At 45.1% G+C, this 21,828-nt stretch overlaps 1 protein-coding gene and 1 long non-coding RNA gene across 3 annotated transcripts in view; one reads left to right on the top strand and one right to left on the bottom strand.

The window, feature by feature from the left end:
• Positions 1–568: 568 nt before the first annotated feature.
• On the bottom strand, positions 569–13,147 carry LOC108508828. Its single transcript, XR_001878517.1, has 3 exons — positions 13,016–13,147; positions 10,365–10,492; positions 569–987 (listed from the first exon to the last, which is right to left on the bottom strand). It is a non-coding gene; the product is annotated as an uncharacterized LOC108508828 (long non-coding RNA).
• Positions 13,148–14,120: 973 nt separating this feature from the next.
• The window catches only part of ANKRD17 (ankyrin repeat domain 17), a 69,855-nt gene continuing 62,147 nt past the window's right edge, over positions 14,121–21,828 (top strand). Inside the window, exon 1 of one of the 2 annotated variants that reach the window (XM_017837944.1) lies at positions 14,121–14,190. The gene's annotated coding sequence lies outside the window, so the exon portion shown is untranslated. The remainder of the gene's footprint in view (positions 14,191–21,828) is intronic. The other variant, XM_017837945.1, reaches the window with a different exon arrangement.

Below are 21,828 nucleotides of genomic sequence, written 5' to 3'. Positions count from 1 at the left end.
GGCATCAGATGAAAAAGTCATCAGGGCTAATCCTATAGCCTTTTTTTTTGCTAGTATTTGTTCAGAAGCAAAGCAGGTTGGTATTGTGCAGTAACAACTCACCCAGACGGGACTTTGTCCACTTGAAATTAGAGAATTTTAATTTTAAATCACTTTAAGAAGACGAGATGGCTCNCATCTAGACATCTAGGGCTGATCTGAGCATTTGATTTGTTAGGTCATGTTCTGGTTTTCTGTGAGTGCTGCTGCTGCTCACCAGGGTCCATAAAAACAGCCAAACACATGGGTAGATGTGCAAGGGCTGTCATTTCAGAATTTTTGCAATTCCTCATTTGTACTGACATCCTCCCAAGAGTAATCTCTTAATTAAGCCCCACTTTCCTCTCTGAAAATGTCCTATTCATTAGTCAGTAACTTAGGAGATCAGACACAGGAAGAATTGTGCAGTTTGCACAGAGCTCCAGGACATGGAATAAAATTGAAATGATTTTTCTAGAACACTCAGTGAGAGGCTTCAAAAAAACCCCAACAGGTATAAGGTTGGATCCTTACTGAGTGCAAAGTGATGTAGTTCCACAGTGGGGAATACTAGGATTTATTTAATGAATTTAGCTCCCCAGTGTCCGGATGTCAACCCACACAACTGGAGGTTGTGTTCTGTCTTGCAGCTCCTTGCTCTGTCCTTAAGGTTCCCTTTTCTACTCTGTTTCTCTCCCCAGCTGGGCATTTTGGCTGTAACCCTGTTTTATTCCTAATGGAAGTAGCGAGAACAGATCAGTTTTCAGTTTTCTGGAAATCTGAAAAAATAAATTAAAAAAATACTTCACTTTGCTCCTGAGAGCAAACTTTTAAACGTGCCCGAAATAAATCAAATGACATGTCTAAGCATAAAATACCTGAAGGCAACCTCCACTGAGGAAAATGCCAGGGCAATGCATCTTGTGTTTCGGAAAGGCCGTTCTGTTCTCCAGGAATAACCACACGAACCTTAAATGAGTTCACAGAACAGTTTGATACAATGAAATTTCTACTGGCTGCTGCTGTTTCAAAAGAGATTTGTGTTTTGCCAAGTCTGCTCCTGAGATTTTTGTAGGTAAAGAACAGCATTCCTGTTAGTGGTTTAAAGGAACAAGGCTCTGTTTTGGGAATTAAAGGTTATGTGGATACCTCTTACATGAAGGATGGTGGAGGGAAAGCCAGGTTGGCAGAAAAGCAATGTTAGGAATGTCATAATATTAGACACTGGGATTACTTTCAGGTAATTGTAGCAAAATCCCACCTTCCTGCTGAATGATGGGAATTATGATGAACAACTTGGACTTTTCAGGCCTGTGCTGCTTTAACCTAACAAAATCCCAGGAAAGAGCTGGTTAAATGATTCAGTCTGTAATTATTTTATTGTCCATGTATCAAAGAACCATCTCCTTTCATATCTTAACGGAGCATTCAGTGAGACAGAAACAGACATTTAGAAGCCTTGTGGACAACCATGAAGTGGCAAAAAACTGTGGCAGTGGCAAGTGATTACTTAGAACAGCTCTTGAGACGCTCTCAAGCTGCACCAAAGCACTCTCCAGAAAACTACAGTCAAAGGTTGGAGGGGAAGGCTGAAATTTGGGCCAAGAAAAAGCCTCAATATGAAATGTTGCATCTTGAAAGCTCTCTGGAATTTTCCCCTGCAGCATTATGCAGTGTTAGCAAGAACACTCCTGTTCCCCTAGAGTTAATATGTAAGTTTGGAATACAGGGTCCATGTTTATTTCTAGATATCTTCTGTTGTCTGTCCTGTACTTCATGCCAATGGTTCATATACCTGCAGAGAGGGAGCTGAACTCCAGTGCTCATGTTTGTTTAACAATATTAAATATTCTACTGAGCTTCCTGTTACACAATTCTGTGTGGTGTACACTCCAACCAAAGCTGTCCTGTTAGTGGAGAAAGGAATACATCAATGGCATTTTGAGATGAATCCATTTTCACACACATTACAGGTGGTAACTAGTGTTATTCCAGGTGTGGGGGATCAAAGAACGGGAATTCCAAGAGTAAGTGGCCTGAGAAAAAAAGGATGCACAATTTTTAAATATTGCATCATACCAGCCCGTGCTAAGTGAAAGAGTAGATAAGAAGTGGACCAAAATGTACTATAATGGCTCGAGTTAACAAATGTGATATATCATCATAAGAACAACTGCCAGAGCCCTTTTGGAAAGTAAGTCCTTTTCAAAGTGATGTCTCAAAACCAAAAGAACGTCAAGTAACCCCCTCAATTTTATTTACTGCTGTTCCTTCTTTGTTTTCAAGACCCAAAGTTTTGTCTGTGTGAGTGGACCACAAGACACACACCAAACCCAGAGACACTTTAGGACATACTGTGCCAGTAACCACAGCTCTGTTTTGGAGGGGGTTTTGTTCCTGGCTTTGCTTTGGCTTTTTACATATCTCATGATAACAGGAAGGAGGGCAGCCAGCCAGCGATCTTTTTTCTTCCTCAAAGTGTAAAACTTTCTTCTGCCAAAGCAGAGGGAACCAGCAAAAAGAATGTTCCTTTTCACCTGACTGCAGGTGGAGGTGAGGGAATGCTGGAAAAGGTGTTGCCAGCTCACATTTCCAGCCCCGTGCCTACAGACATGAGCCTTGCTTGATTTCTTTCTTCCATTGGACAGTAGCTCATTTTTTAATAACTGTAATGATCAGCATTTTCTAAATAAATGTCTGTAGCTCTGGACACACGGACAGGTATCAGGTATCATGTTTTTTCCCTGCTCTGGTGCATGATGTTTGCTGTTCTTATCACTGATGTTTAGCTCCCACGCAGAATGAGCCAGAGACCTCAGATATATGGCTTTTATTTGAACAGAGATGGACTCATCAATGTAAAACAAGCAACCATGAAGATGGAAAGGGTTTGATCACTGTGGCAGAACGGGCAGAGCCCTGCTCAGGTGTAGCTAACAGCACTCCAGGAGATACACGTGTATCTCCTGGGCACATCCTCAGTTTTGAGGCTAAACTGTTCCTCTTGGGGCATCAGCCACTCGTCTGCAGTTTTACAGAGTTCTTGGTCATTAAAATGAGGACTTTTGAATCAACCAGAATGACTGTTCTTGCTAACTCTGTACATTTGATCCCTAGGGAATTCTACCATCCTTACCCATTTGTCTCAAAAGTCCACAGTGTGGTGATGGGGGCTATTTTCCTTACCAAGTACCAGTTGCCAACATGATCCTTTGGCAGCAGGTACAAGTACAGCTTTGCTTTGCCTATTAAACAGCCAGTTGCTTGAATGTACCCAAATTTAGAGCCTTCGGTGCTTTGGGAGGGTGTCAGCTGGCATATTCTGGGACTTGCCAGAATATCTCTCTTCTCTCCACACCCCCGTGACTCTTTTTTCTGTCAGCACAAGTAGGTAATCCGCAAACTAGGGGAGTAGTGGCTGGATCTTTTTATCCATTTGTAGTTACAAGGTCCCTCAAACACAACTAGTGTGATGTTTTGGTATGGGCGTATCCAAATATTGCATCTAAACACAAAACAGGAGAGGCAAAGAAACCCCCACGGTGCAGTGTTGCTCAGTTCAGCAGGTCCTCCTCAGGGAGGTCTCCCGCTCCAGTGTTCCTTCTGAAGCCTTTGATCTGCTCTCTGGAACCGCAGTGGCTGTGGTGGTGTGACTGATGTTCGGTTCATGGTACCACTGTCGCTGGGGATCTTTTTTCTTCCTCTTACATAACTGCCCGGAGGCCTTTGGAGTCCAGTGCGTTCACTTGTGCCCTAGAAACTTTTTGGCACTCGGTTTCCAATTTCTTTGCTGCTCTGCTGTGCTGCTTGATGGCCTTTGGCAGGAGAGAAGAGCCACGGGACGTGGTTCAGTCAAGAGCCAAGGCTGAAAGCTTTTGTTCGGCAGGAGACTGTTAATATTTCTTCCCTAGGTCTGATGCACTTCAGGTTTAACAATAAAAGAGGTACTGAAAACTTCTGAGTTTTGAGAAGGAAATGCTGGGAGGTTTTTTTGTTTTTAATTCCTTTAAGTCATTTATCCAGGATCTCCGATCTATTTAAAAACATGGCTACAAACTTTTCTTGTAAGTGTAAGCAGGTGTATTTGCTAAAATCAGAAGCAGAGCAGTTTGAAAATGAACCAATGATTTTGGGAGCCCCACTGGGTTTGCTCCCAACTTGAAACACTTCCAGAGTTGAAAACATTGCTGTCTAGAGGGGCTGTAGGACTTGTGGAAAATTTGTGCTACTGCGCAGGTGACCCCCCTGACGTTTCTGCATCACTGACAGTGCTGACACTCTTATTTTGTCCTATTTTCATTTACTTTCTTCGTAAACTCTCAGTTTTCCCATTCTGGCCTAAAAACTCCCAAGCTAAATAAATATTTTCTCTTTCATGTCCATCTCCATAGAAACAGAATCTGTGTTGCTGCTATAATTGTTCTCTTGTGCTGCTTTTTTCCGTTATGGCCTTGGGTTTTTTTAATATTGCTTTCTTTCTTGAGAAGATACCAGTTCATCTACTTAAGACAACTTGTAAATGCTCAAGCATTAAGGAGAAAAGAGAGTGATTCTTTTCTTATTCTTTCCTCTCTTCCTGAGCAAACAATTCCTGAAGATAAAGCCCTGACAACTTTGAAAAATGGAAAGATAGTTATTTTAAATGAAGTCCTGGAGCAAGAATAGCATTTTCTACCTCATATATTCCCTACTGCCTTCAGTATTTCTTTAGCTGAGAGTCACGGACTCAAGTGGCACCTTAGCAGGAAAATAGAAGTTTGTAAATCCATTTTAAGTTCTTGTTACTGGAGCAGGCAGATTAAGACATTTTAAAATTGGCACTGTCATTCACTCACTGAGATAGAAAGATAATCCACTTTTATACTGCTATAATGAATTCTGAGACTCCACGAATGAAATGTGGAGCTGCCTGTCTCCCCAGGTGAAATCCAAAAGCCCGGTAAAGTACTTCCACATTTTTGTCTCAGCCTCAGAAACAACGGTCAGTTAGTCAAACCTAAGAACATGTACTTTTCTGCTGTAAATACCAATTGGTTTTAACAGCTCAAAGTTTTTCAAGCACCATTCAACCAGACCACATTTATTAGGTGAGCTCTGGCTTGCAGTTCCAGGTCCAGTACTTCCTTAACTGTGAGTTGGATTCCCAGTGATATCACCAGGATGTAACCATCTCTTAGAAGAGAACTGGATTTGCAGCAGCAGCAAAACATTGTCTTTCTTCTGATTGCTTCTGGTTTTCCTTCCTGTATTCTCCTTTACCTGGATTTGTTACGCTATGACATGTAACACCGGAAGCCTGGGATTCCCAGAGTTAAGGAAATGACTAAAAATAGCACAAAACAGAGGAAATGTTGCTTGGTTAGTTTGTTTGTTTGTTTTTCTGTAGAGTAGTACTGGCAAACTCTGATTTTCAAAGGAGGCAAGTGATTAGGATTTGAAATTCAGTCTCTCTGAATTTGAAAGCCTCCAGAAAGGCTTTTCAAGGCTGATTTTAAAAGAGAGGCTCCTCAGTATATTCCCAGAATCAGGACTCACCCGAGACCAAAAGCTGTGATTGAGGTTAGCAATGATCTGTATGGTCCCTGTGGTTCTCTTAAATAAGCAATAAAAACAGAGGCCACACATCCAGGGAACTATAAAAAGGCAGCAGGCACAGTGGCTCTGCACAGCTGTGACGTCTGGTTTTTTAAATTTGAACAGTAACCCGAGAATCCTTCTCAAACCATGCAAAGAAATATTACCAAGCTCTTTGCCCATGAGGCTTTCAGTGTTGTCCCTCGGATCAATCAGGCCGAGGCTACACTCGCGAGGCCGTTCCTCTGTGGTGCCCTCCAGCCCCACTGACAGTCCTTGATATTTGCTCTCTGCCCAAAGGCCTTTCCTGCTCATACCAGCAGCGCTGCAATACTGCCAGTCAGGCATACCTGTAACCTGTCCACAGGCCTCAGGAATAACTCAGGAAATTCAATTGTAAAAATTAATTTGGAATTGCCCTTATCTGACACCTTCACTTTTGAGTGAACCTGGGTTTCTGACTTTTCTCCTTGACTTTTGAGTGCTGGAAACACAGAGTGGGGGTCTACAGTACAGGCACGGGAGCTATTCTGTGCAAACAGGATTGAGACTTCCCTTAAAATCAGTGCAGATCTAGGCAGGTTGCCTAGGACTGCCAGATTCCTGGCTCCTTGGGCATGGAAGTTGGAAGCTGTGCGAATTAGGCGTTGAACCACATTTCTCACTGGCAGAGAGGAGAGCCCAGCACTGAGCTAGGACTCAAGACTCCGTTCCGGATAAATCCAGCAAGGCTGAAGATGCTGAGAGCCTGACCTGAACACGAGTCTCAGTCACCAAGGCCCTGCTGCACAGTTGGGCACTGCAGCCTCATGGCTGTTAGCACTGAAAGAGTTTGGGGATGGATCCTTTGACATTCCAGAACACAAATGTTCTTGGATCATTTGACAGAAATCCCTCAAGCAGAGGGCCTGCTTCCCTGGGGGTCTGTCGGAACCAATATGGAAATATAACCACGGATTTCATGAAAGTTTATCAGAACTCTGATGTTTCCAGTGAAACATTTTGGATACAGCTAATTAACATGGTTTATTCGTGCAATTGCCAACTGGTTAATGGTTGGACTTGATGATTTTACAGAGACCAGACTGGTCAGGCATGATTTGCCCTTAGTGAAGCCATACTGGCTGTCCCAGCTCACCTCCTTGTCTTGCATATGCCTTAACATTGCTTCCATGAGGACCCGCTCCATGACCTTCCCTGGCACAGAGGTGAGGCTCACCGCTCTGGAGTTCCCTGCTCCTCCTTTCTTTCCTTTTTATAAACTGGAGTGTCATTTCCCTTTTTCCAGTCACTGGGGCCTTCCCCTGACGGCTGTGACTTTTCCAGTATGATGGAGAGTGGCTCAGAGACCACACCAGCCAGTTCCCTCAGAACCTTGGGATGCATGTCATCAGGCCCCAGAGACTCGTGGCTAGAGAATGTTCCATGCCATTCCCAGTGTCACAAAACAGAACCTCCACTGACATGGGCTTAGGTTATTTTATCTGGCCACCCACCAAATGAAAACTTCATGCTCAAGCTGGTCATAAAATTCAATCCAGAACGATGCAACATCAGAACTGAAAATTATTGTGTGAAAGTGGTGAAATTGAGACTCGGCTTCAGGTCCTCAGTGACGGATTTTGAAATATATTCAGCATTGGCCTAATTCTGTTCACGTCAAAGTCAGTGCCAAAACTCACCTGACTTCACTGGAAAGCGAGCTCAGTAAAAGGGAGGTTGGACCTTGGATCCTTTCATAAGGTTTTCACAAAATATTTCTACAATATTTTAAGAAAGTTATTTCTCACCAGATCACACAAATCTTTTCAGACCGATTAGTGGAAGAGTAGGAAATGTACCTGGTAAAAGCAGGTCTAGCTCAGGTTATACTGGGATGACTCTAAAACTGATGTTCGAGCCTAATCCTTTCCTAAAAGAGAGCTCTGGCAGGGAAAGCTGCGGTGTGTCCTGAGCAAACAGGTACCAGCATTCCATAAGAACGAGCCTGATGAAGCCTTTTCCAAGCTCTCACGTGGGATATGTCTGCCACCTACTGCTGACCAAACTATTTGCACAGAGAGGCCGTGGACCTCGAAATTGAAAAAAAATTTAATGCTCCTGTGGGCAAAGAAAGAGCCAGTTTTAGAGAATTTGCGATAATGATGTGTCTAAAAATGAGACCAGCTCTCTCTGGTGATGGGAGAGAAAACTTGACTTGCCGATTAATAATAATTAATGTGGGATTTATTTGGTGCTCCTATTGCAAAGTATTTGTGTAAGGCTATTAGAAGTACTCTCGTTGAGAAATATTTTCATTGTCCTTACGTGGGTCTCTTTAAACTAAAGAAAGACAGCTGAAATAGAGAAGGTGAGAAGTTCCTTAAGATACCAGGTAATGCTGATAAAGCATTCCAAAAATTCTCAACCACTTTTCTGGCTAGTGACTGTCACTATTTAACAAAGAGGTCTGCAGGATTTGGAATTAAGGTACCTAAAGGCTACATGTGAAGTGCTTTGCTGAATCCAAGGCGGTTTAAAACTCACTGAAGTGGCATTTAAGAGCTTTGGTGAACATGGAGACACTGTAGGGATGTCTGAAGGTAAGCTTGGGAATTTGTGTTCAAACTGAGCTCTGGAACACAATGTTAAGTACTGGAAATGAATACCTTGTCTATAATTGAAAATGACACACTTGAGAAAACAAATCGGATGTTTCAGGCTGAGTCTGTGTACCAGAATTTATGAATGAGAATAAAAGATCCAGACCTACCTTTCAACACACTCATGGGCTCACTCACCAGACGGCTACAGGTAAATGTCTGGTTGGCTTTTGAGGTACTTCCTCTTTTAGAAATATAAATCAATTCATATTCATGAAGGAGAAAATAAGAGAATGACGAGTGACAAAAAGGAAAATTCACCCCATCGGCATTTTTTCTCCTTATTGAAATGGTCACTCATTCAGGAATACGAGGCTGTTGAAGGCAGCTCCTAAGGTTGTAATTATCTTGCATTAAAGTCAATGGCATTGTAAATGTCATACGGGGAAAAAAATCCCTGTATAGCCTGCTGAAATAAATCACACAAAAAGAACCACTTTATTTTTACTGTAGAATGAAAAAATACATATCTGTTTTAGAACATATACATTTAAGACTCAAAAGCTTTAGTAAAATTTCTTTTCCATAGTGGTGGGAAGGGAGATCAGTTTTAGCTGTGAGAGGATTGCCGGCTTCTAGCTCCACCTACTGAGTCAAACTGAAATAGCAGAAACATCGAGTTTTCATCTTTTTCTAAAAAAAAAATGTATCCCAACTGCCCCCTAACACAGATCGGGAACCAGCAATAAGGAGCATGAGCCAGTAAGTAGAACAGCACACAGTAAACAAGGCAGGGCAGGCTCTGTTGGAAAACCAGAGACTCCCTGGGACCCTGGGGGGGGTTATGGAATTATAGACCACTAAAAGCTTGTAGACAGTTCTTCTAGTTCTAATGTGAACTCTGCAAAAAAATGTTCTTATTCCACTTGACGTGCCGTTTTGAGATATCACAGGCATTTCTTACATTGCTTTCCCTGAATCCAAGGTCTTACCAAGTTTTACACGGAGATTCTCACTCCCTTCCATGTCCACAGATAAATCACCCTGGGAGGATAAATATTTTCAAGGCACACTTTATATGAAGATAGAAAAAAACCAGCTTGAACCTCGTTGTTCTGCATGTCAGCAGAAGGCTGCTTGCACCGAGATCTCCCAGGCTGCTCTAAGAGAAGCCATTTCAAGGACTAATTTCAGAACTAATCAATTGTTTACTTAAAAAGCGGTTACTATAGAAATTATCGTTATGGACTGGTAGAATCAGGCAAAACACAAAGTGTAAGAAATGTTTAACCTCCTAGCTGGCTCCTGGGCAGTCCACAGTTGATGCTGCCTTAAATGCCAGTAATAAAACAAACCTCAAAGAGCAAAATATTAATTTGACACATAAACTTTGATATTCAAACACAGGCGAGGTGGCTTTGGCTTGAGAGGTCTCATTTACACTTTTGCATTACAGATCCTTTATGCATAAAATGCACCAAAAAAAAATAAATCATTTTATCTTGTGATTTGTCTTGTCTCTACTTTTACCTCTGACAGCATCTGAAGAGAATGAGAAAGAACCCAGAAGCTCACCCAGATGCCCTTTGCCTCAATTTGACATGGTGTTTTTCAATTCTATACTCACAAAGGATAAACAGTTTGAAAGCCTGTGTAGCAAATTAGGAGCCTGAAGTACACTTTGAAAAACCATTTGTGCATGTTAAAATATAAGTCTCACAGAGTACTAACGCATTTTAGGATTTCAAATGCTCAAGCCGTTTCTTAACTAAGACTCCCAAAGAACTAAACATATTACAGAACAAATGCTTTATTTTTTTAACAGAGCACTTGCAGGTTTCTTCAGCAAATCAGTTGTTAAAAGGGTTGCTTTCTGGACTTGTTTTTCCTTTCCCAGTTCTCCCTGTGAGGAAGTGGTCAAAGCTGGCACGATGTTTTAAGGGCAACTATCAGAACATGTAATACTGGTATTTGAGGTGGAATACAAATGATTCTCAAGACATTGGAGCAGGACATATAGGTGTATTTCCAAGTGGCATTTATGATGGATAAGTATACCAAAAGGCAGAATCACCTGGCTTCCCACACCAAACTGCAGGCAGAGGTGATCCAGAACCAGGACTGGGAGTGTTTGTGTGTTAATTGGAATGTAAATGCAGAGTTTGAGTGGTAACAGTAATGTAAATTTACCTTCTGCTGTAACTCCAGGCACTTCTCCCCAGCCAGCACCACTGTTCTTAAATTCTCAGTCTGTCTGGATTGTCTTCATTTTCTTTACTCTCAAGGCCACAGCACTTGAGACGCTCACAGGAACCTTGCTGTAATGCAGAAATAGAGATGGTAAAAAATTGAATTTAAAGCAAATGTCATGGCTACATAAAATCAGCTTTTAATCATTCTTTTCCACATGTAATTTACAGGTATTAGAGTGTTTTAGACAAATCTTAAATTGTATATCACAGAAAACAGTACTTTTCTGAAGTAGAGACATTTGTGCTTTTTTCCTTCTTTCTCCCTTTGCTTTGGGCAGCAGTCCATCATTGCTGAACAACTTAGATTTTATTATTTCCATTAAAAATAATTCACAGTGGTCTAACCTTAGTTTATTTTGCCTCCCATTTCAGATGGGTCTTCCTTTTTTTGGGGAGACAATGCTATGCTCACTGGAGGTCCAGTGAGCCAGTCCCTTTGGTATGTGTATTGAAACAATACAATTTGGGCTTCAAAATTCCCAGAATGATATGAATAAAAACAACAGCTGCAAAACAGTATGTGTCAAAGATAACCAGTGCATTCACCAGTGAGAATGGCAGGCTTTGGGTGTTGGAATTATTTTATAGTTTATTTGATTAATCACCTTGGTAGCCTCGTGGCAGATGTAGCAGCCATGAGTTTGGGTTAAAAATACAAGAAGTTACAAACTTTTTCCAGTTCCTGTATTAATCGCAAACAAATTCGCTCCCCCTGCTTCCTGACCTTGACGATGACACTGCTTCCAGCAGCTATATAGGAAACTGGAAGCAGATCCCTGTGGATAATCACACCACAGAAGAGGTTTTCAATGTGTTGGCTGTTCCACAGAGCCTCCTGTTCTCCAGGCTGAGCTCCCCCAGCTCCCTCAGCCGCTCCTCATGACCTACCCTCTAGACCCTTCCTCAGGCCCTTCGCCCTTGTCTGGACACATTCCAGCGCAGGAGGCTCCAAGGAGGGTGGCAGGGAGAGCAGGGATAAACTGGATCTCACAAAAACGGAGGAAAAGGCCTTGCTCTGCAGCGCAGGGTGAGGAGCCGCCATTCTTTGAACAGGACAGAGGTCACCCCATAAAAGAAACGGAACAAACAGTCTCCGACAGGCCACGCTGCCTGTGCCAACACAAGTGGGGCTGGGAATAACTCCTCCATCTCATCCGGGGCTGGGGAATACCAGGCAGAGAGAGAGAAAATACTACGGGTGCTTTTATTAGCAAGAAACTGGAGCCTTTCCAAGCCTGACAGCTTGAATGGATACCTGGAATTAGGTGCGAATGCCCCCAGTATTAAAGGCAGATTTGTGACACAATGTAACAGAGCTTAATGGCACAACTACGCTTCAGCCATTTCCACCTTACCCTTCAAACAGACCCAGGGCAACCAACAGCTCAAAGGGTCAAACCCAGCCCTGCAACCGCCCTTCCCAAATCCGGCTGGGTCAATTTGGTGCATTTGGACAACCCGTTTGGCTGCTTGTGCAGCCAAAGGAATCCAAGATGTGTTTTGCTCCAAGAAGTCAGTCACCTCTTGGATTAAACGATGAGGACGAGGTCACTTTTCCACGCTTATCCTTGTCACACCACACAGTGAATCTCAGGTGGTAGGGCTGAGGTTACCTATACTCACAGTTCTTTTTTCTGCTTCTTGTGATGACAACAAATAGCAATAATGTGCAACACAAATGCTAAATAACACATACAATATCTTATATATTATATATAATAATAGCAAATGTTTAATCTGTGCTTGTACCTCAATAGAAACCAGCAAAAAAATCAACGCATTTACATTATTTTTAATGAAAGAAAAAAAAAAAAGTGGTGCTCTCCAACACCAGCCAAATAAAAGAGGTAACAAATAATCAAATAACGACAATCTCTTTCCACTTCTGAACTGGAATAGTTATAACTGGAATTGGTGTTTCTGGCTTGAAACTCCGATTCCAAACCGTCTGTAGCGTACCAGTGCATTAGAGCTATGACTGACCTTTCCAACATGTTTCTGTGGTTAGAATATCTTTTATTTCCAACAGGTCTAAAAAAAAAACAATGGAAAAAAGCCCATTTCTCCAATGAGCATGCATTGACTGCCCAAATTTAAATATCTGACATATTTAAATTAACTACATATTATATATATTATATATATCTATAGAGATATAGAGATATATAGATATTTAACTAACGTTTATACTTAACATGTTTAACTTGGTTACTGCAGGACTTGACCTGCCCCAATGGAGGTGATGCTATTAATATCCCGAGGACATTTTAAGGATGAAAAGTCTGGGCTGGGGGCCCGAGGGAGGAAACGGGGTGTAGTGATACAGTTAACGGGGGTCATTAAAGGCACACGGTCCAATTGACACAGGAATTTTGATGTTTCTGGCATTTTCAGTAGTGTTGTTTTAAAACAGGGTTTTGGAGGTTACCTTTGAATGCACAGTGTCCAGTGTGAATACACTGGATGGAAGAACACAGAACCCCAGAATTATTTAGGTTGGAAAAGACCTCTGAGACCATCGAATTCAACCTTTGACCGACCACCACCTTGTCTACACCAGGGCACGTCCGGTCATTCCCTGGACATCACCTTTAACTGGAATTCTGCGCGTTGTGCTTTCACCACCGCACTTGTACTAATTTATTTTCCGGCATTTTCAGCGACGCCCCAACAGTTTCTTTTTTAAAGGGGGGTTTGGGAGGTTGCCTTTCAACGCATATTGCACGCACTCTGTGAGGGAACACCGCTTTTAACCGGAACTGTGCGTGTTGTGGGGTGTCCCCGCCGGCCGCTCCCTCAGGAGGGTTTCCCGCCCATGGGCGCGCGCGCCCTCCCTCACGCCCGGGGGGCAGCGCTGCCCCCACAGACCGCTCTGACCGGGCACCGCCGCAACCGCGGGAGACCCCCGGGGGCACTCCCGGGGGACGTTCCCGGTGGGGGGGGAGGCTTGGCCGGGGGTGCCGTTCCCCTCACCGAAGCGGGTCAGGCTGAAGGCTGAATGCCGAGGGGTGAGGGCTGAGGGTGATGACGCGCGCGGCGGTTCCGGCGCCGGGGCGGTGACCGAGGCGGCGGCGCGGGCGGAAGGAAAGGAAGGAAGCGGGGGAGGAGGGGCTTTCGCCGCCGCCGCCGCGCTCTGGTTGCCGGGAACGGGAGAGGGGCATAAGGGGCGTGGGCGCGTGGCCGGGCGGCGCGAGGGCAGAGCGGGAGCGCGCGCGGCGCCAGGCGAGCGGGAGCGGCGCGAGCGGCGGCCGCAGGAAGTATCGCGAGAGTTGGCGCGGCGGCGGCGCCGGCGCTAGAGGTGACCGAGGCAGCAGCGGCCGCGGGCGCCTCCTACTCCTCCTCCTCCTTCTTCTCCTCCTCCTCCTCCGCCTTTTCCTTCCTCTCCGGCCATGGAGAAAGCGGTCGGCGCGGCGGTAGCGGCAGCGGTGACGGCGGAGGAGGGAGGCGGTGAGGGCGGCGGCGGCGAGGCCGGCAGCGCCACGGCGGGGCCCGGTCCCCCTGAGGGGCCGAGCGGCCCCGCCGCGCCCCCCTCGCCGTGCGGGCCCGGGGCGGCGGGGCTGGTGCGGGTGTGCGACCTCCTGCTGAAGAAGAAGGCGGCGCCGGGCAAGGCGAAGCGCGGCGGGCGGGCGGCCCGGCCGGCCAGCAGCAGCGAGAGCGGCGGCGGCGGCAGCGAGAGCAGCAACAACGGCAGCGACGACGACGACGAGGAGGAGGAGGAGGAAGACGAGGAGGAGGAGGAGGAGGAGGAAGAGGAGGTCTCCGAGGTACGGCGTGGGGGGAGGCCCCGGGGGTTTCCCCCATGATCCGGTTTCATAATTCCAGCCCCCTGCCGGCTCCTCCCGCCCGCGGCCCTGCGGCACCGCCGGGGAGAAGGGTCAGCACCTCGTGGCGCGGGCACGGCCCATCCCGCCCCCGGGCACCCCCGCCGCGGGGAGCGGCCCCCGCTGCCCCCCGTGGTTTTCCCCGGGGGTCGGAGGCTCCCTGGGAGCGGCAGCCAGAGGCCACGTTCCAGCCTGGTGTGGCTTAATGCCGAAGGGAAAGGCCCGGGAGCTGTAGCAGGTGCCCTCTGCCGCCGTGTTGCGTGCCATGTGCCATATCGCGATGGGTATGGGAGCCCGGAGAGCGAGGGCTGGGCGGTGGGAATGCTGCTGGCACGCCCGGGATGGGGCCCCGGGGATAGGCCGGAGCACTGGGTGAGTGTCTGGGAAGGTGTGGGCGCTCCCAGCCGTGGGAATAGGTCGTCTTGCAGAGAGTGTGCAGGTAAAGCAGGTGAAGGTGCAGCCAAGGCGAAGGCCGTCGGACAGCCCGGGGTGTCCCGCTGTCGTTCAACGCCCCCTCCAAAGCTGCCAGCAGCCTCCATGTAAAGCAGAGCCAAGCCCAGGGAAGCATTAATAACTCGGGTTTGTCTAATGCTCAGTTTCTCAGGTAGGTATCTCCGGGAAAGGCCAGGCGAGGCTGGAAGGCCTTGATTTACATCCATGCTCACACACAGGTCTTTGCTGGGTGGTTTTAATTCTGTAACCCCCTCAGTTGGACCTGCACTTCCGCTTTTTTTTTTTTTTTCCTTTGAGTAGTGTCCTCGAAAACGTCCACTTGAAGTTTGTTGGCTTTTCTTTGAACTCAGTTTCAGAAAGGTTTGGCTTTCAAGTGGTACATCTGCATTTCAGTTAAAAATTGAGCAGGAAGGAAGAGTCTGATAGGTTGGGGGAAGGGCTGGGCCAAGATGCTGATAGGTTTTTCCCCGGTCGAGCAGCACTCTGCATTTTATCCCTGCTGAAGGTGATACAAGAAGCATTTTATCCACGTGCTCCGAGATAAATTGCACACAACAGGCGCGTCACAACAAGTCCTCACACCCGGCATTTTGTTTCTGTAGTGCTGAGTTTCAGGAAAGTGAACATCGTTGTGTAGGTAGAAGTTTTTGAGGTGTAAAACTTGTAGGATAACTGTTTTGGTGCCGAACTGTGGTGTCCAGCAGTCCTGCAGATGCTTGGAGAGCTCTCTCTTGAGCAGAATCCTTTGAGTTTTGCTGTGGTGGTGTCTGGCCCTTGAGTGACTTTTGATGTATCTGTTGGCAAGCCCTGAGATTAGCTGTGTGTGATGGAAACAGAATTTGTGTCGAGTGAGACTTACTGGCAAAATCACAGGTTTATTTAGTGGTCCGTGGCCATTCTTCCCACTGGCTCCTTATACTGGGAGCTCTCAGGTGGGATCACTTGTGCAGAGTGAGGAGAAGGGCAGAGACAGCCAAGGAGTGCAGGTAGTTGTTGAGGAATTCCCTGCGTGAGGTGAGCCTTTGTCTTCCTGCTGTGCCTTACAGAGCCTTAGGCACCTACTTCACATGCTTAGAGACCTGCAGAGAGATGAAAAAAAGCAAATTATTAAATATCATGAGGCAGAATGCTTGGCTCTATTTTATTTATTTTTTTTTTTGACAGTATGACATGTGCTATAGACACTGATAGCTGGGAAGGCAGTTGGGGCATCTGGAAGCTTCCCTCATGGTTTCGTCATACAGCAAGTGGAGGCTCTGCCAGACTGGGTGGTCTGGGATAAAATATTAAGCAGTGCTAAGCAGGCAAGTGGATAATACTGAGTTTATGAAGTTCAGGATTTGTGGCAAAATGTATGCCATGGGCGTCGTTTGTAATCGTTCTTTTTCTTGATCGTGCAGGTTGCTTGCAAAAATCTGTTCTAGACTTTCTCCCACTGACTTCAGGATAAAATGATGCAGCTTGTAGAACATGCACAGCTGAAGCCACTGTTTTTGGGAATGTGAACGTGGGGATGGCCTGATTAATGGAGCAGAGCATCCAGCTTCAAAGTTGCTCCCAACAGCTCCTGGGGGGGAAATGTGTTTTGAGTGTTCTAAGCAAAAGGGAGGTTTCCTTGTTTGAAAGCAACCTCATGGTTAGTTTTGGCTTTTAGAAACTTAAAAAAAACCCCTACAGTAGAAACAAAGGGGGGTTTAGTTGTTTGAGGGTTAATTTTTTTTTTAATTTCAGATTTACTTAAGTTGTGCCCAGCTCTGTTGTTGGATTGTGGTCTTCTGACCACTGTCAGTCTGGAAGGCACATAGAATGAAAAACACGGAAGAAATACAAGTTTCTGGTTTTGCTGTAAGTGGAAACTACTGTGGGAACGCTGCAGACGCTGGTGTTCCCTCCCAGCCATTCCCTTCATTATCTCTGTAAACTTAAGACAGTTTGTCTTAGGCTATTTTTTGCCCTTCCCATGCCTAATACATTAAGACTTCTCTAATCTCTGAGGCAAAGTGCTTCTAGATTTGACTGCTAGTGAGGCAGCTTCTAAAAATCAGGAGTACAGTAGCAACAAGCCCAAGGTTTTCTGAGGGGAAACCTGGCAGATCTGAAGTCACAGAAACCCCAGGAGTGGGAAGACATTGTTTGGCTCCCGTGTTGCTGAGCTGATGGAACGGAATAAAGAGTTGTAATCGGATGTTTTCATCTCTGTGTCTAAACTCCGTCAGATGTCCGTGTGGAAGCACAGGCACTGGAGAGAGCTTTGGCAGAAGTTAAATGGAAATTTCAAGCCAGCAACTTAATGAGCTCCTGTGACACCGTTCATGGCAACCTTCAAGGTGGATTTTTTTTTTTTTTTTTCAAAACTGCAGCAAATTACTGCAAAAAGCCAAGATCTTAGGTAGCGCGGTCTGGTGCTGTCTGCAAATGGCAAATAGCCTTTTCCCTAAAAACGAGTTAGTAAAAAATGGCAGCTTTTCTCAGTACACAGGAAAAGGAATCTTAAAGTATGAGAACGATGACAGTAGGAGTTACGTAGCAGGGGAGGTCAGCTTGCAGGTTCCTTGCAGGTGTTCTTATACATACTGATTTTGTTCCGTGTTTGTCTTCAACAAAGGGTAAAAAATATTAATAATTTCTGGTAGCAAGTTGCTACTTGAAAATCTGATGTCCAGAGTGCATTAGGGCTTCTCTTGAAGCCCTAATGTTCTTTCTGAACACAGAAAGGTTGGGTTGTATAATAAAAACTGTTCTCAAGCTGATTTCTACTGTTTGAACTTAGAGGAGGTTTGCTGGTGGCAGTCAGGTTTATAATTGCTCTTTCCAGTGTTTTATCCATCTCGAGGGTTTCTAAGTTCAGTTTTCTCCCTGAGTTTCATGATGATCCAAGGTGTAGGTCCATCTTGGATTTGTGTTTATTTCTGTACTCTCTTCCATTTTGTTCTGTCACTGCATTCTTACATGATGTGCAAATTCGTTTCTCAGGGCACAATCCTCTATTAACTACCTGAAAATGCTGTCCTGGGCAAAGGGTGCTTTTTGAGATGCTTTGGCTGTTTCTTAAGCATTCTTGGTTTCACTTGAGCCTGCTGTAAATACGAGGTCAATTTTGTTTTTTCAGCTGCAATTGAATTAGTAATTGAACTGAGGTAGTAAGATGAAGGAAGTGGAACAGCAAAACACCACAGGTCCTCTGAAATGTCTTCATACAGAAGAAACTACTCTTGATTCTTTAGGTTCAGATTTAAGGTGTTAATCTGGAAACTCGGGCTTCCTGGTGTGGTTTCAGGAGCGTTACTGGCACAGGGGTGTAATACTTATATTGGAAGAGGCTTGCAGAGCTTAAGTGTTCAAGTGAGCTGATTGGGAGCACAGAATTTATGTTACAAATCTCTGGTTCTCTTAACCCCAACTGTCTTAATTAGAGTCCTGGAATAAAGCCTTTGGATTCTGCAGGGCCAGTAAGTCTGGCTGGACCGCTGTGTTCACTCTGCTGCCATTACTTGGGTGTCCTTGGGGCTCAGGGAGGTGACTGAGCGTGCAGCTTGTTGGGCCCTGTCCTTGGGAGTGGGTGACACCCCGAGGTGCACTTCAGTCTCGGGCTCTTGGAGTTCTCTTTTCTTCTGTCTGTTTTGGCTGGGTTTTTTTTGCCGGTACCGCTTTGTTTCCTCCCTTCCAAAGACAAAATAATAGTGAAATCCCTCAGGATGGTTCTCAAAAATCCCTGAGGTGTGAGGGCCGATCCCAGGGTTGTTAAAAAGTGAATGCCACTGACCCCAGGAAGCGTTAGGCAGAAATGTTTTATCATCCCTTCCTTACTGTTCCTAGACTAGGCTCCAGGAAAATCAGTCCGAGTACACCTAGCACATAAGTTTTTTAAGAAATCATAAATATTATGAGTTTTCTCTTGTCTGCTCTACTTAATTGAAGTAATTACTGAATATCTGGGTTGAAAAAAAAAAAAAAAGGCCCTGCATAAAGTGACCACTGCAGAAGGTGGAGTTCAGTATTGGTGGCACCATGTGAATTTGTTTACTTCCTTAGATATTTCTTCAGGAAATGTCCCTATAAACATAATTCCACTGTGCAGGCTGGAGCCAAACACCCCATATTTTAAGCCAGTAATTCAGTTCTTTAAAGAGAGTAGGTTCTTTGAAAGAGATTTGGCTGAGAGAATTTCCTCATTTGTCAAGGTTGAAAGATTATGTGTGTTTGGTTTTTTTTCCCCTCTGTCTGTGTTTTCAAACCAAAACTGTTGGTGCTTATTTAGGATATAGCTGGTTTGGCAGTTGGATTTGGGAACTGAAAAATCAATGCTGCAGGTCCGAGACAAGTAAGAAGCCTTTGTTTCTGGGGTTAAAGGGAACAAGTCCTTTTAACTTGGTGTCAAATAAAAATTGCCCAAACTTGATATTTTTAGTGGTTTTAGGCCATTTGAGAAGAATCTTTGCTGGGTTCTGCCTTGGTTTTTTTTTTTTTCTGAAATAATGTTCTCCTGGTTTGGTGATGGGGTGGCTTTGTAGGTGACTAAACTGAAATGGCATCCTGAAGACGTGCTGTGTCTGTAGAGCTTCTGCACCAATGTGGGGCTTTTTTTGTCACGTCCATAACCTTTGATCTGTTCAGAAAGGAAACTTCCTTAACAGAAGAAATCCCAGGGAAGGATTAGTGCTGGCAAATGTTCTGGGCAAGGTCATTCAGCTAACACGTGTACTCAAGGGAAAAGTCTTCCTTAACGTGAGGTTACCTTTGCCAGGGAATATCAGTGTCTTGGTGTTTGTGTGGGAATTCTGGTGACCTCCATCCAGTCATTGTGCAGCGTCCACAGGAATTCTGGAAAAAAAAAAATCCCTTCTTGACCAATGAAGGGCAGCATTTCCTCTCTGTTTTCAGCAAGCAGTGCTTTCTGTAAGTCAGTGGTTAGGGAGGTTATCTCAGTATTCCAGACGTTTGTCAGCCACATTGCCCCCACTGTGCCATCCTGAGCTCATGACTATCCAAACCCACGTGGAGGTGTTACTTAACTGTTGTGTCACCTCATTTTCACATGAGGTAATAGTTGTACACCGGGCTAAAAATCAGCCACGAAGCCAGGCATGCCTTTAATACATCTTTGGGTGTGCTTGCAGTGTTTTCTTTTAGGCTGCACGTTGTCATTAGGGTGGTTTTGCTGGCATCACCCAAAGCAGTTTTTGACAAATTCACATTACTGGTGTTTGATGTACAGCCGGTTTTCCTCTGCTGTCCTTCAAACTGCATCCTCAAGCCTTAGGAGTATAATGCTGTATTCTAGGAAATGAGCTGAAATGAACCTTGATTTTATGTCTTCCCCGCCCCACCCCAGTAGTTTATGTGGTGTTAATCATCAAGAATGGATAACACGTCCAAATAGGCAGCTGCTCAGGTGCTAGAAAAATGTCGGAATATTAAGAAATAAGATGAAATATTGCTATTTAGAATATCAGTTTAGGGTTTTGACCTCCATTCTCCTCAAGTTCAAGTTGAAACAGTCAAAAAGTTAAGGGTCTAGATTTTATTTTCTTTTTAAGTAAAAATCGAAGGCATCCTGCACACAGTGATATGAGTTCTGACTGCTGCTAGGGGGGCTGCCTTGTGTTTGGGCTCAGGTTGGATTCCCCTTGTCCTGATGAGCAAGGAACGCTCGTTTCTAAGCCTGCACATCTGTCCAGCTGTGCAGGAGCAGTCGTGGGGGTTGCAGCCCCAGCAGAAAGGGAGTGTGTGAAACCTCTCTGGAGGGCAGGGAGTGATTCAGAGATAAGAGGAGGAAGGTCGTTTTTATCCTCCCGGCTTTACCTCCCAGTTCTTCCCACACACCGGAGCAGAACTTAACACTTTAGGAGAAGCTCCCTCGTGCATCTGTGTCTGGCAGGTGACTCACGTGTTTTCCTGTCCTGGAGCTTTACTGTTCCCAAACTTCAGGTGTTTGTTGCCTTTCCTTCAGTCTTGTCCTGAAATGCTTTGCCAGCGGAATTTTCCTCTGGATGCTGCTCTGCAGGTGTGAGTTGTTCTCCTCCACGGAACGGGGAGCAGTGCTTTAATGAAGTTGAACATTTCAAGTCATGATGTGACTTAGTGGTTTTTTGTTTCCTGGCGTGCTCAGTGTTGTTCAGCCCCTGTGTCAGCGTGGGTGCTAATCCCACTGAAGTTGGGGGAGTTGGGCTTGGAGGAAGGGGGAGGGAAAAAAAAAAAGGCATTCATTGCTCCTCCCAGCCCCTTGGGAAATGATCTCGTTTAAAAAAAAACCCTCAGCAACAGAAAAACCATGTTTCCAGTTGATCAGTTCCTGGATCCAGTTTGTCAGGCACAGGAGGTTGTGCTGACACAGCGAAGAGCCAGGAACAGGCAGGGAGGAGGATGAGCACAGCCTCTTTGGGGGAGATAATTCATTTAAAGGCCTGTCAGAGAAACACTTGCATTGTCTCGGAGGGCTCCAGTTGGTGAGAATGGTACAGAGCAGGGACAATTTTTGTCTTCAAGGGCAAACCAGTCCTCTTGACACTTCCTCTGGATCTTCTGTTTGGAAGTGGCTGGCACAGATAAATCACATGGAATTCTTTTTTTGCATGTAGCTCAAAAACTTCAAGCTTCATGAGATAAAATCAGCACTGACTTTCTGTCTCTGGTATTTGTTCAAGTTCTTGAAAGCAGCGTATTAAGAATAGGGAGAAAGGGAAGAACAAAGCAGGATTTTATTCCAATATTGCAGCATCTTGGTTTATGACCCTCTCTTTTGCGTTGCTTAGTGTGGTGCAGCAGAGGAGTCACTTTGAACACTGACTGAAAAAGTCACAAAGCACAATTGTGACGATAACCATAAGACACAAAACAAGCTGGTTTAGAGGAAAAGAGCACTTTGAACATAGCAGTCTGCTCCATGGATGAACATATGCTTTCTGTCCATCTCCGCCACTAACAGAAGTGAAAGTTGGCATAACAGCACTCTGGTATTTTTGTGAAGCATCAGCTTGATCCAGGATCTCCTCAGGGATAAATATAGTGGCCAACTTTCTGTGCTGAACTTGGGCAGAGAGGGCTTTTCTGGAGCTTGTATGCGGGGGGAATGCTTAGAGTTCTGTGTAAAATGACTCTGTAAATGCACTTGTGTCTTGGAGTTGAGGT

The sequence above is a fragment of the Lepidothrix coronata genome, unplaced genomic scaffold (genome assembly GCF_001604755.1).
Source record: "Lepidothrix coronata isolate B3197 unplaced genomic scaffold, Lepidothrix_coronata-1.0 Scaffold318, whole genome shotgun sequence".
NCBI lineage: Eukaryota > Metazoa > Chordata > Aves > Passeriformes > Pipridae > Lepidothrix > Lepidothrix coronata.
The sequence above is the reverse complement of the archived record's forward strand: the minus strand, read 5'-3'. Positions and strand labels throughout refer to the sequence as shown.